The following is a 14,879-nucleotide window of genomic DNA, read 5'->3' as shown; positions in this document are numbered from 1 at the left end:
CACCATCTTGTCAATTTTACCTCCAACACATGTATTAAATGCCTCCATATTTCTAAGCCATAATCATCTCTACCTTAGATATTATATGAAGATCTTACAGAAGCCTTCCAACTATTCTGCCTGCTTCTACTCTAACTGCCACTCAAATACCAGACTAGTCTTTAAAAACCTTTATTAGACCATATCACTTTTCTGCTTAATACAAATAAGTAGCTTATTGCCCTTCAAGTGATGTCCAAACTCCTCAACTGGATTTGAAGTTTTGTTTCGTGTGTCAATTTGACTGGGCCACAGTAACCGACACCAGTATAGGGGCAGCTGTCAAGGTATTTTGTAGACACGATTAACATCTACAATCGGTTGACTCTAAGTAAGAGGTTACCCTTAATGATGTGGGCGTGCCTCATCCAATCAGTCAAAAGGCCTTAAGAGTGAAAACGGAAGCTTCCTGGAGATTAAAAAAATTTCTGCTTCAAGACTAAAGCATCAATTCTTGACCATGTTTTCAGCCTGCCTGTCCTGCCCTACAAATTCTGACCTTACCAGCCCCACAATTACATGACACATGAGTCAATTCCTTGAATAAATCTCTACTTCCTCCTCCTCCTCCTCTCTCTCATATACACAGCTCACCACAGTCCAGCTGTAGTAGTTATTCAGTTTCTTGATAATTCAACTGTTCTCTTGTCTCCACATCTTTACACAGGCTCTTTCCTCCCCCAGGAATGAGAAAACTCTTTATTACATTCTCTTCCTGGAGGCCTTCTTCCCACCGTTTAGCATGGAGAGGAGTGCCACCTTCTCCAAGAAGTTATCCTGACTGTCTGCCCTATTCAAGACAGCTTTCCTGCACTCTCTCTCACTGCATCCTGACCTCTCCCACAACACTTCCCACAGTTAACAAGTATATTTTAATTCACTTAGTTGCAGTTTGCATCTGCCACTAGACTCCAAGTCCCGTCATGACAGGGACTATTTCTGCTTTGCTGATCCTTAAAAACTCAGGTGCCTACCACAGTACATGGTACATACTAGGTGTTCAATAAACATATGTTGAATGAATTAATAAGTACCTTCTTTATTATAGAAATATGCATAAGAGAGTGTGGTGAAAAGGTTCTAGACTAAGATATAGGGAGTTTTTGTTTAGTCCTCACTCAGCCATTGACTCACTGAGAGACTTAGGTAAACATGTTGCCTCTCCAAAATCCATACCTGTATATGCGAAAGGTATTGGTTTTATAGTCATAAGACTATTTAGCTTCCCGAGACTCGCAGGGTTGGCCTCTGACTTGTAGCAAGGGGCTTTGGGGTCTGACTGTGGCTAAGGAATCCATTTCCAAGATGACTCACTCACATGGCTAACAAGGTAGTGCTGGAAGTTTTGTTCCTTCTCTGTGGTCTCTCCACAGGCTGCTTTACTGTCCTCAGGACAAGGCAGCTGGCTCCCCCAAAGGAGCAATCCCAGATCAATGCCAAGTTAGGTCATCTCTACAGTATCCTACTGACCAAAGGGCAGAGTCCTATTTAATGTGAAAGGGGGCTGTACAAGGGCATGAGTACTAGGAGAGAAGAACTGTGGGGGTCATCTTGGGTGCCAGCCACCACGAAGGGTGTAACAGCCATGAATATCCTTAGATGGTAATGAGAAAATTGTATGTTAGCACTTACAGTCTTTTTTGATTTCCAAAATGATGGAACACTTTCAAGTAACAGAAGGTGCTGGTAACCCAGAAAACTACCAGAAAAACAGCCCCACTCCACCCTTGGGATGCTGCCTGCTGGGAGTTAATGAAAATGATCCAACTCCCTCTCTCTCTTCTGCCTTTTAGACATATCAGTTTTCATTTCACAGAGAAATAATTCTGTCAACCTGGGAAATCCAAAAGGCCTTTATAGAAGCAAACTCTTGACTTTTTTCTTCCTAACCTCATATATTTGAAGTGTTCAAACATCCTGCATCTTCTTGCTGAGATTCTCTTTAAACACAGAGGTGTGGAATTAAATAACAGAAACACCAGCAGCAAGACTCTCGTTTTGTACGTGATGAGAGACAGGGAGAAGAGAGATAGAGTAGGAATATGAGAGAGCCATGGAGTAACATTGAGAGAGATAAAAAGAGATTTTAAAAAAGGGGAGTTCGAGAGGAGAGGGAAAGAAAAATTTGTGAGAGAAGAAGAAAGAGAGAGTAGAAAATAAAGTTCTCATTCCAAGACACAAAATTTGCATACCCTCAAAAACTGGCCAGAATCAGACAGAATAAATTATCGTCACATTGTGAGATTTAAATTTTCATAAATTATACACATATTTCAAATTGTCTGAATTAATTAATTAACAATTCATGAATACACAGAGAAGATTAAGACTGGAGATGCGGACTTTCAACAGATCCCCCTCCCTCTTGGTCCCTAAAAGACCAAAGCACGCCCTTGGTGTTTATCTGTATTCCCAATCTGAACAAAGTCCTCATTTCTGTACCTGGCTGTCAGGAAATAACCAACAAATGAGAATTCTCAATCATGTCAAATGCAAGCATGTGGGACAGCTCCCCACTCCATTCACAGCACCCTCCCTTGCTTTACAAGAAGGCAGCTTCTCTCAGGTTCAGCAAATTTTCTTTCCTGCATTCCTCTGAGGCCCCTCAGCAATGCCCTTGTTCAGGCACTCTAAATACTTACTGCACTCTCAGTTCTCCCAGCTCCCTCCCAGGGCTGAGGTTGCAGAAAGCTTGTTCACCAGCCCTGTGGCCAGTTGCCTCCCACAAACAAGAGAGAAACCATTTCCCCAGGGAAACACTAGGCCTTTGCCCAGCCCGTTCAAGTGTAAGTTAGGTTGACTGGAGCAGAATCTGGCTGGACCTCGGCCCCTCCCACTGCCTGTGCAAGAACCATTCATGGACATGAACTTAGACTTGAGCATCTGCCAGTGGGGAAGCCAGTTCTCTTGTCTCACTGAGTTTACCCCCTAGGTAGGCAGCAGGGTCCCTTCTCTAATTCCTCACACTGGTGGAAAGAAGATAGGAGAGGTGGTAATAAGCCAATTCTTACTATGGAAATTGCGGCTTAAAAATGGGAGAGTTTCAGAGTAAGTGAAAGGAAGGAGATACTATTGGAAACTCAGTATGGATGTAGTGTGTGCTCTACAAGCTGCTATAAGAGATAATACACATAAAAATAGCTTTGAAGGTATTTAAATACGTAATAAGAAAATTTCATAATTATTTTGGCAAAATTTTGGTCACAGAGTATGCAACTTAACACCAAGATAATTTTCTGCTCTGACAAACTGACTATAATCATAACAAGGCTCACCTGAAGTGCTATTTGTTTAAGCTATTGTAATCCCGAAAACACTATACAAATATTAGTATGTAATATATTGATGATATTTTAGTATTACTCCAATCAATATGGCTCATAAGGAAACTCTCAAATGACTTTCAAGTATACCTCACAACATTTTATTTGGTAAGAGGAATAAGTATAATTGTCCCAATTTTATAGATAAAACTAAGGTGTAGAATAAAACAGTAGGAAATGTCCATCTAAATGTGACTTAGAACAAGGTCTAAGGATTCTCTATATGCTGTAGTTTGTACTGGATAATGCTGCTTCCCAATAGTATAATTACATCTGAAGTCCTCATTAACCAGATATGAAGGACAGAGTCTTCTCCAGTGGAATAAATGTGTACAGGAAGTAGCTACAACTGCAGAGGAAAAGCCACAAATGCATAGCAGGAGATTTTGTAAGGATCAAAGCCTGCCACTAAACAATGAGTGGGTTAACACTGAGATCAAGAAAAAAGTCAAAAGATCCCTTGAAACAAATAAAAACAAGAACACAACAACCCAAAGGTGACGGGACACAGAGAAAGCCATCCTAAGAGGGAAATTCATAGCTTTGCAGGCCTACCTCTTAAAGGAACTAAAAAAAGAATAACAAATAGAGCCAAAGTGAATAGAAGAAAGAAATTAATAAAGATTAGAGCAGAAAGATAGAATCTAAAAAATAATACAAAAGAACATAAAAACAAGACCTGGTACTTCAAAAGCATAAACAAGATTGACAAACTTTTAACCAGACCCATCAAAAAAATAGATGACCCAAATATATAAAATTAGAAATGAAAGAGCAGAAGTAACAACTGATACGACAAACATACAAAGGATTATGAAAAAATATTACAAACAATTATATGTCAATAAATTGGACAATCTTAACAAAATGTATAAATTCCTAGAAAAACACAAAAACTGTGTCAGGAATAATCAGAAAATCCGAATAGGCTGATTACAACTAATGTAACTGAAGCAGTAAGCAAAATACACTCAACAAACAAAATTCCTGGACCAGTGAATTTTGCCAAACATTCAAAGAATAACTATTCCAGAAAATATAAGACTCCCAAGCTCATTTTATGAGGCTAGCATTATCTTAATTTCAAAACCAGATAAAGACACTATAGGCCAATATAGGCCAATATCCCTGATAAATATAGATGTTAAAATTCTCAACAATATATTAGCAATACATTAAAACATTATACACCATGATGAAGTGGGATCTATTCCAGGACGCAAAGTTGGTACAATACCCACAAACCAAGAAATGTGATACACCAGATATAAAAATAAAGGATAAAAATCACATGATCATATCAATAGATGCAGAAAAAGCACTGGATAAATCCAGCATCCACTTATGAGAAAAACTCTCAGCAAAGTGGAAATAGAGGGAATATACTCCAACATAATAAAGGCTATATATGACAAACCCATGGCCAATATCATACTCAATGAACAAAAACTAAAAGCATTTTCCTTAATATCAGGAATAAGACAGAAATGTTGCTGGAAGTCCTAGCCACAGCAATCAGACAGGAAGAGGAAATAAAAGGCATCCAAACTGGAAAAGAAGAAGTAAAACTGTCATTATTTGCAGATGACATGATACTGTATATAGAGAACCCTAAAAATTTCATCAAAAACAACTCAAGTTGATACATGAATACAGTAAAGTAGCAGGATAAAAAATAAATATCCAAAAATAGGTTGCATTTTGTACATCAATAATAAACTATCAGAAAGGGAAACTAAGAAAGCAATCTTATCTAGGGATAGATTTAGTGAAGATGCAAAAGACCTGTTTCTGGAAAATTATAAGGCAATGAAGAAAAAAATTAAAGAAGATACAAATAAATGGGAGCATATACCATGTTCATGGATAGGAAGAATTAACATCATTAAAATGTCCATACTACCCAAAACAATCTATAGGTTCAATGCAATTCCTACACAATCTGTAGGTTCAATGCAATTCCTACCAAGATACGAATGGCATATTTCACAAGACTAAGAAAGTGTTCCAAAAGTTTATATGTAAACACAGAAGGGGAACACTCATGTCCTGTTGGCGGGAATGCAGATTGGTGCCCCCACAGTGGAAAGCAGTGTGGAGATACCTCAAAAAATTAAAAATGGAACCGCCTTATAACCCAGCAATTCCACTTCTGGGGATATATCCAAAGAAACCAGAAACACTAATTTGAAAAAATATATGCACATCTATGCCAGGATTTGGAAGCAGCTCAGGTGTCCATTAGTAGATGAGTAGATAAAAAAGCTGGTGTATATTTACACAATGGAACTCTACTCAGCTGTAAAAAAGGAGGAAATCTTACCTTTTGCGACAACATGGACAGCCCTGGAGAATATTAAGCTAAGTGAAATAATGCAGTAAGAAAAAGACAAATATTATATAATTTCACTTATATGTAGCATCTAATGAACAATATAAACCAACAAGCATAATAGAAACAGACTCATTGATATAGAAAACAAACTGATACCTGTCATAGGGGAAGGAGGTCAGGAGGCTGGGTGAAAAAGGTGAAGGAATTAAGAAAAAAAAAACCCTCGTAGACAACAGTATGGTGATTACAAGATTAAGAGAGAGGGGAGAAGGAGGTGAGGTAGAAGAGGGCAAACAGGAAATAAATGGTAACAGAAAGACTTGACTTTGAATGGTGAACACACAATACAATATATAGATGACGTGTTATAGAATTGTACACTTGAACCTTGTATAAGTTTATTAACCAATGTCACCACAGTAAATTCGATTAAAAAAATTTGAACTTTCATGGCGGCAGGAAGTATTAAGGCAAGATACCAGAGAACACCTTCAAACCAGGAAGATGGAGTTAAAACCCACAAAACTGAAGTTCGTGCTTACAATTGATGAGTCGGGGAAATGGATTAAAAAGTTTCCTGGCACCGTTCACAGGTGTGTTTAATATTGGTCTAAGCTGAACAGTGGATACAGCAGGAGGAACAGGAATCTTGGACAGGGGAGACTACTTATTAGTCTGGATCTCTCAGAAGGCCATCCACTTTTTCACTGAGCAGTGATCAGCGATCAGCATCCCCAAAGCACCTCATGTGACACCCTCACCAGGCCCTGCCTCTAGCATCCCCACTCAGTGGAGCCAGGAGACCATGGCCCTTCTCCTCCACCACAGCCATAGAGAGCCCATGGGCTCAGAGCTCCTGCTCAACAATGAGCTCCACCCAGGTACAAGGATCAGGGCTGAGGGCACCGATTCTCAGAAACAGGAGACGAAACAGTGGGACAGCTACACTTGAAGGGATGGGCTCAGCCCACAACTGTGTTTACAATATGGTTGAGGCAGATCACGGAAGCGAACTTTGAACAGATCCTTTAAACACTGGAGATTGTCTCACAGTGGAAGATCAGCAGCAGCGTGTGGGGAGACCAGCTATGCTCCAATTTCTAGAAAAAACATCAGGAGAAAACATCCCCGACAAGGGTGTGGCAGATTCAGATCCACCAAAGGAAGTCCTCACTGATGTGGGTGCACAGGGGAAACGGGCCGGGTGTATCCTAGGCCAAGGTCTTCATAGGTGACAGGAGAGGAAGAAACATGTGCACATCCGCCAGGCTTTATGTTCTTGCTCCTCTTCATTCTCACAGCGATCCTGAGAGATTTTCTGCTGGTGTCCCCAGGATACAGATAATGGAAGTGAAGGCGGGGAGAGTACAGATTGGCTTACATTGTCGCAAATGTTAACAACAATGGTCCATAGTTATTTTACTCTTGCTCTATGCCAAGGACTCTCCCAAGCAGTTCCCATGCAGCCACCCTGTGAGGCAGGTGATGCGAGAGTCCCCACTTTCCAAACGAAGGTGATGCATTGATAATGCAGTAAACCTGGAATTCAAATCAGGGCATCAACTGCAAGTCCAGGTCTTCCATCCAACATGCCACACCAAGTTGTCCCTGTGACAGGTTCAGAGAAGGGAAGGGGGAAATCTGACCTCAGCTGTGCCCCCCTTGGAACCGGTGCTCCTGCCTCTGTGCAGCTGCGCATTTCCATCCCTGCAGCCATGGGAGGTGCAGGGCTTGAGCAAGAATGAGCTGAATCCTTGGCTGAACATAAAGCAAATAGAAGAGTTTCTGGCACAGGAAATATTCAGTAAACACTTCCTAGTTTTACTATTTCCTGCCTCCAGGCTGACACTTGGCAGCTCTTTCTGGCAGGAAGGTCTACACTCACAATAGAGCATGCACACTTGATTCTGGATTTGAATCCCAAATCGGCCACATACTACCATGATGACCTTGAACAAGTTACTTATTATTACTAACACTCAATTTCTTCCACTGAAAATGGCAATATTAATGAACATTTCCTCAGGAGATTATCGTGCTGATGAAATAAGAAAACATATGTGAACACCCAGCACAATGCCTGGTAAGTACATGGTAAATATTAGCTTTGATTTTGTTACTCACATTGTTGAAGACTCTGCCTGACATTTTCTCTCCAAAATTTCCCTTGGCTCCAAGACTGCCTTCCTTCCTCTGCACCACAAAGGAGAGACCTTGCATCATCAACCCCGCCGTCCAAGAGCCAGCGCCTCTGTCCCAAACCCCATGAAAAAAGCAACCTTTACAACTATTCTGAGCTACTGAGTTTCTTAATTTCTTATTATTTGGATCTCAGAAAGAGAAAATAAAATAAAAAGGTTTGTGCCTAGTTCTACGCTCTATAGACAATGGGAGGCCGTGTTGGTCCAGGGTTCAGGAATGAGTGGGGTTCTTGCCGAATCCAAAACTGTTGCCAGTAGACAGGCTGTGTTTTTATTGTTTGGGTAAATATTAGGTAAAGTACACTTTATTCTCACTGGCAGAGGGCATTGTTTAGAAATGCTTCATCGGCTCTCGGGTCTCAGCTACCAGGTGGCCACGCGGTGCTCCAAACCTACTTCCAACCATGTCTGCAAGTCAAAATGTCGTTCCCAACACCCCAAGCTAAGCCCTCCAACCCCAGTAATCCCCGAGTCTTCTTTGACATGGACATCGGAGACGAGTGAGTTGGTCGAATTGTCTTAGAATTATTTGCATATATTGTACCCAAAACTGCAGAGAATTTTCGTGCATTGTGTACAGGAGAAAAAGGCATTGGACTCACCACCAGGAAACCTCTCCTTTTCAAAGGATGCCCATTCCATCAAATTATTAAGAAATTTATGATTCAGGGTGGAGATTTCTCAAATCAGAATGGGACAGGTGGAGAAAGTATTTATGATGAAAAGTTTGAAGATGAAAATTTCTATTATAAGCATGACCGGGAGGGTTTATTGAGCATGGCAAATGCAGGCAGCAATACAAATGGGTCCCAGTTCTTTATCACAACAGTTCCGACTCCTCATTTGGATGGGAAACATGGTATTTGGCCAAGTAATGAAAGGAATGGGTGTGGCAAGAATTCTGGAGAATGTAGAAGTGAAAGGTGAAAAACCTGCTAAATTGTGCGTTATTGCAGAATGTGGAGAATTTAAGGAAGGGGATGATTGGGGAATATTCCCAGAAGATGGTTCTGGTGACAGGCATCCAGATTTCCCTGAGGATGCAGATATAGATTTTAAAAATGTAGATAAAATATTATTAATAACAGAAGACTTAAAAAACATTGGAAATACATTTTTAAATCCCAGAACTGGGAGATGGCCATTAAAAAATACTCAGAGGTTTTAAGATACGTGGAAGGTTCAAAGGCTGTAACTGAGGAAGCAGATAGATTGAAGCTGCAACCTGTAGCTTTAAGCTGCATGCTAAATACTGGTGCTTGTAAACTGAAGATGTCAAATTGGCAGGGAGCAATTGACACTTGTTTGGAGGCCCTTGAAATAGACCTGTCAAATACCAAAGCACTGTACCATAGAGCTCAAGGATGGCAAGGATTAAAAGAATATGACCAAGCATTGGCTGATTTTAAGAAAGCTCAGGAGATAGCACCAGAAGATAAAGCTATCCAGGCAGAACTGCTGAAAGTCAAACAAAAGATAAAGGCACAGAAAGAAAAAGAGAAGGCAGCATATGCAAAAATGTTTGCTTAATAAGGAATTCATTTATACTTAAATATCACACATTGATGTATAAATGCAGTAAGAAAATTAAGGGTTTTTGTCTATTACATATGATCCTTAATGTTTCTTCTTCGATACTTCAGTTCCCCATTGTTTACAGTTTAGGAATACTGATACCTGTTCACTCTTAATAAAAGTGTTATAAACTATAAAAAAAAAAAAGTGCTTCATCATTTCTGGTAGGCTCATGAAAAAGAACCAGAGTCTCACCCAACACAGAAAGTAAATATAAAATAGAACTTTTTTTTTTTCTGACAAACACATGAACTTTGTATAACCAAATGCATATTTCCTCCTCTAAAGCACGCCTGTTCCAGGTATGTGCTTACTAACCTGTAGCAGGCTGAAGGGTGGCCTCAAAGACATACTCACCCCTAATCCCTGGAATCTGTAAATGTGCCATTTTATGCAAATGAGTGGTTATTACCTTATATGACAAGTAGATTTAATTAAGTTAAAAACCTAGAGGGGAAGAGATTATCTTGAATCATCTGGTTGAGCCCTAAATGCAATCATATACATCCTTAGGAAAGTCAAGGGGATGTTAAACACAGAAGACAGACACACAGATGAGGAGGTCATTGTAAGACTGAGGCCGCAAGCTCAGGAAGGCCAGGGTAGCCATGATAAGAAGCTAGCAGGGGCAAGGAATAAATTCTACCCTCGGGGCCTGGGAAGAAGCAAGGCCCTCCACCCGGAGAAGAAAGAGAAGGATGTCCCTGGACTCATCTGAGCCTCCGTCTGCAGAGCACATTATCTGCAAACCTAAAAAAACTACTACAGAAACACTTTTTTCTATGAGTGACAGGTGCACCCGTGACTAATCCCGGGGTGAGGTGGAGACACAGAGGACAGGCCACAAGGTCTGCCCGTCACCATTACTGGGAGAGCCAAGCAGTAAGGCCGTGCCCAGCTGCCCCCGGCTCAGCCCACGCACACACATCCCAGCTGCTCTGCCAGCAGCAGCCGGTCGCAGGGGACAGCACTGGGATGTCACAGCCTTGGAACCCCACTGCCCACCACATTTCTCCATGGAGTCGGTCCCCTGAGGCCCAAGCAACCTGAACACAGAGGGCACTCCCGTCCCCCGCCCCAGGGAACACACACGCCTTTTTCCACCACCCTGAAAAGATCTGAGGAGCCAGAGCAGCGCAAGAGCCAAAAACCTTGTGAGTCAGCGCCACCTACAGGAAAACGATAGACAGACGTCTTATCAATTTACTAGAGAAGTGGCCCTGGTAACTAGATGCCCAAACAAAGAAGGAATCTGTCAAATAACCATGAATAACCAAAGTAGCAAGGCAGCTCGGGAAGAAAATTTAAAATCTCCACAGATCATACTTAAAGACATGGGAATATGTGACTTAAATGACAGAATTCAAGATGGCAGTTCTTAAAAACATTCAACAAGATATACGAAAACACACAGATAGGCAGTTTATAGAGTCAGAAACAAAGTCAACAAACAAAATGAGTGCTTTACCAATGAGACTGAAACTTCTAAAAAGAACCAGCTGGAAATTCTGGAGATGAAGAACTCAATAAAAGAGAACAAGGTGGACTAGTGCACAGAGGGAACAGAGGCGAGCAGATGGAGGAAAGGATTAGTGGTATGGAAGATAGAATCTGGAGATGACGCAGAGGGGAGAAGAGGGAGGCTTGAGTATGAAAAGTAGAATAACGGAGCGCTATGAGAACTGTCGGACTCCGTCAGAAAGAGCAACGTGAGACCGACAGGCTCACCCGAAGAAGGAGAGGGAGAAGCCCATTAAAACAAACAGTTGATGACAACGTCCCAAACCTATGGAAAGAGGTGGATCCTCAAATCAGGGAAGCAAACACGACACCTAATTAGCTGTACCCAAAAAGGCCTCTCCAAAGCATAACTGTACTAAAACTGTCAAAAATTAATGGCAGAGGAAGAATTCTCAAGGCAACCAGGGAAAAGACAATGGTAACTTACAAGGGAAAGCCCATCAGATTATCATCGGACTGCTCAGCAGAAACCTAAAAGCTACAAGAGACTGGAACCAAATATTCAAAAGAGAGAAATTACCAGCCAAGAAAAATACATCCAGACTGTTGTCTGTGTCTATGAGGTTTTTTTCTTTGCTTAATTCCTTCACGTTTTTCACCCAACCCCCAACCCCCTCCCCTCTGACAGCTGTCTGTCTGTTCTCCATCTGTGAGCCTGTTTTTATTTCGTTTGTTAGTTTATTTTGTTCTTTAGATTTCACATATGAGTGAAATCGTGGCCCTTGTCTTTCTCTGGCTGGCTTATTTCACATAGCGTAATATTGCTGAATCGCATATTGTATACTGTCTCTCAGCTGGCCTACTGGGCCACTCGTCTTGGCTGGCTTTCTACCCAGTGGCTGAGTTCTCGGTGCTTCTCAGATAAACAACTTGTACTGGATCCTGGTCTCAAAGTCTCCATTTGGCAGAACACTGCCTGGGTTTGCTCAGGCACCTATAGCCCAATGCCATAGCCTGGAAGACTTGTACACAACAGAAATGTGTTTCTCATAGTTCTGGAGGCTGAGAAGCCCATGGTCAGGGTGCTGGAAGATTTGATTTGGGTAAGGACGCGCCTTCTCAGTGATGGCTGCCTTCCTATTGGAACCCCACATGGCAGCAGGGGTGAATGAGCTCTCTGGGGCTTGTTTTACAAGGCTTTTCCTTCATGATCAAATTACCTTTCAAAGGCCCCACTTCCTAATATCATTTTGGGGGTTATATTTTCAACATATGAATTTCAGGGGGTTAGGGTTAGGGTTATCTAGAAAATGGATATGGAAATATAGCATTTTACCACTTACGTGATGTGTACAGCTTAAGCAGAAAAATAACTCATAACCTTAAATAATGTATCAATAAACAGAAGAATAAAAATAAATGAATTAGTACTTAAGGAACATAATAAAATTAACTTAAAAAATAGTAGATAAGAATGAATAAAGCTAAAACCAAAATTATTTAATTAGAGAACATAAATGCTAGATTTAACAAATAAATTCAATAGCTGGCTCTTTGTAAAATTGATAAAGTAGATTAACTACTATTTATTCTATTTTTTTTCTAAGAAAAAAGGGCAGGGAACAAATGTGAAACTTAACAAATACAGGAGAAATAGAAATATAGGAAACTTAGAAACTCAAAATAAACTAATTTGCTCAGTTCTTACCAAATGTTTCACAGAAGAATTTTATGAAAGAGCAAATAATTCTAATATAATTTAAACTAATCTAAAGCCCAGCAGATAGATGAGTGGATCAAAAAACTGTGGTACATTTACACAATGGAATACTATGTAGCAGAAAGAAAGAAGGAACTCCTGCCATTTGCGACAACATGGATGGAACTAGAGAGAATTATGCTTAGTGAAATAAGCCAGGCAAAGAAAGAAAAATACCATATGATATCACCTAATACAGGAAACTAAAGAACACAAACAAACAAACTAGGGCAAAGAGTAGAATAGCAGTCAATAGGGGGGAGGGGGGAGGGAGAGAAGGGGGATAAGAAAGGGAAGGGTTTAGTCAAGGAACGTGTATAAATGACTCATGGACATGGACAATGGGGAGGGATATGATTGTGGGAGAAGGGGTGGGCTGGGTAGGGGAGAGCAATGGGGGAAAAATGGGACAACTATAAGTGAAAAAGCAAAAAATAATAGAGGAAAAAATAAATAAATAAAGTAGTCCCAGAAAGAAAAAAAAAAGAAAACAGTAACTCATCATATCTAAGTAGGTTTTATTCCATGGATTCATGATAGTTTAATATTAGGAAATCTAATATAATTTATTAATAGAGCTGAGGAGAAACATCATATGATCACCTCCATGGATGCTGAGAATCTATTTATTAAAATTCACTATAAAATCTTGATTAAATTTACCTTATAAAATAGGACTTGGCAGAGCCAATTTAAAGTTTGGGTCTCTGCTCTCCCCCCACCCCAAGCTAGAGCTAAAAATCCTATTGGTTCTATTCCATTTACTTTTATTTCTAGAGATATATGGTGGTCAGCAAACTGCCTGACTTCTTTAAACAAAATTCACAGACATTTTATTTGTCAAGTTTCTTTCCTGGCCCATGCTACATTAGATAAAATGTAATATTTTCACTGTCTTGTTTGTTTGTATTTATAAGTCATTTTCTTCTGTGGCCATTTTCAACCTCTGGATTCCATAATTATAGGAGTGGAAAAACACAGAATATTGTCCTTAGCTAAGGACAGAGGCCTGCAGGCGGCATGACGTTTCTTGATTTTCTTATTTGTGCAAGCATAGCTCCCTTGTGCGAATAAAGAGATCTTATTCCTCTCTGAAAATGAAAAGAAATGCAGTAGAGAAACGTCCAAGGAGTGAATTGAGCACCTTTCCACGCTGCTCCCACTTGTCTTTAGCTTCGTAGGAGGTAGAAATAAAACGTATTATCCGGCTATCATCTTTGACAGAGGGGGACACTGTTTCAGAATTACAGAATCTGCTGGAAGTCACCAGAATGGGGCAGATCTGTTCTAAACCCCACATTATCCAGCTCCAGTTCCCATGTTTTTCTGTGCTAATACCCAGTGCCTTCTAGGAAGGAGTGGGAAAAAGTAGGCAAATTAAACGGAGAAACGTGAGAGCCGAGGGGAAAATGACCATCCACACGGAAGAGGAGGTGAACACGACAGTGGGGTCCCAAACCCCCATCCATGAAACATAGTCTGCGTTGGTTTAGATTCCAAAGTAGATGCCCGCACCTTCTGTATGTATTTGTAAACAGCCTGTCTCTGGGACTGGGAGGAGAAGGTCGGCCACCAAGGAGCATCCGGCCTGGGTTTGTTTCCAACAATATAGTTCTCACAAGATTGGGGAGTGAGTCAAACTCATTCTGGAAATATGTCAGAATCTTCAGGGACATAGTGTGTACTTAAAAAAATACTGTCACATGTTTTGTCTATTGAAAATAAAGTTAGTACAAATAATTTCATTATGTAATTTAGTGATAGAACATATTCTGGTGAGAATATGAAAGAATTCATGTTCCTGGCACCATTTATTCTAAAGGATGGGGGGAAAGGCCATTCCTTTTGTGTATATATCAAAGGCTTGAGGATTGTAAAATTTAAATTTTAATCAAATTATTTTAATATGGTTAAAAACACTGTTTTATAAGAAATTTACAGCAGGTTATATGGTAAGCATTGAAAATAGATGTTTCTATAAACATCTATTATATACTAATTAATTTATCAAATATTTTATTCACTCAAGAACTATTTATTGTGGCCCTGGCTGCTGTGGCTCAGTGGATTGAGTGTCAGCCTGCAAGCCAGGTGTCACTGGTTCAATTCCCAGTCAGGGCACATGACTAGGTTGCATGTCAGGTCCCCAGTTGGGGGTGCCTGAGAGACAACCACACAGTGATGTT

General features: G+C 40.4%; 1 pseudogene; it reads left to right on the top strand.

Annotated features, from left to right (window-relative positions):
- Positions 1 to 8,318: 8,318 nt before the first annotated feature.
- On the top strand, positions 8,319 to 9,428 carry LOC149997324 (peptidyl-prolyl cis-trans isomerase D pseudogene; annotated as a pseudogene).
- The last annotated feature ends 5,451 nt before the right edge of the window (positions 9,429 to 14,879 follow it).

This window comes from Furipterus horrens, unplaced genomic scaffold, assembly GCF_987537825.1.
Source record: "Furipterus horrens unplaced genomic scaffold, mFurHor1.1.pri manual_scaffold_11, whole genome shotgun sequence".
NCBI classification, from domain to species: Eukaryota; Metazoa; Chordata; class Mammalia; order Chiroptera; family Furipteridae; genus Furipterus; species Furipterus horrens.
This window is presented reverse-complemented; position numbering and strand designations above follow the sequence as displayed.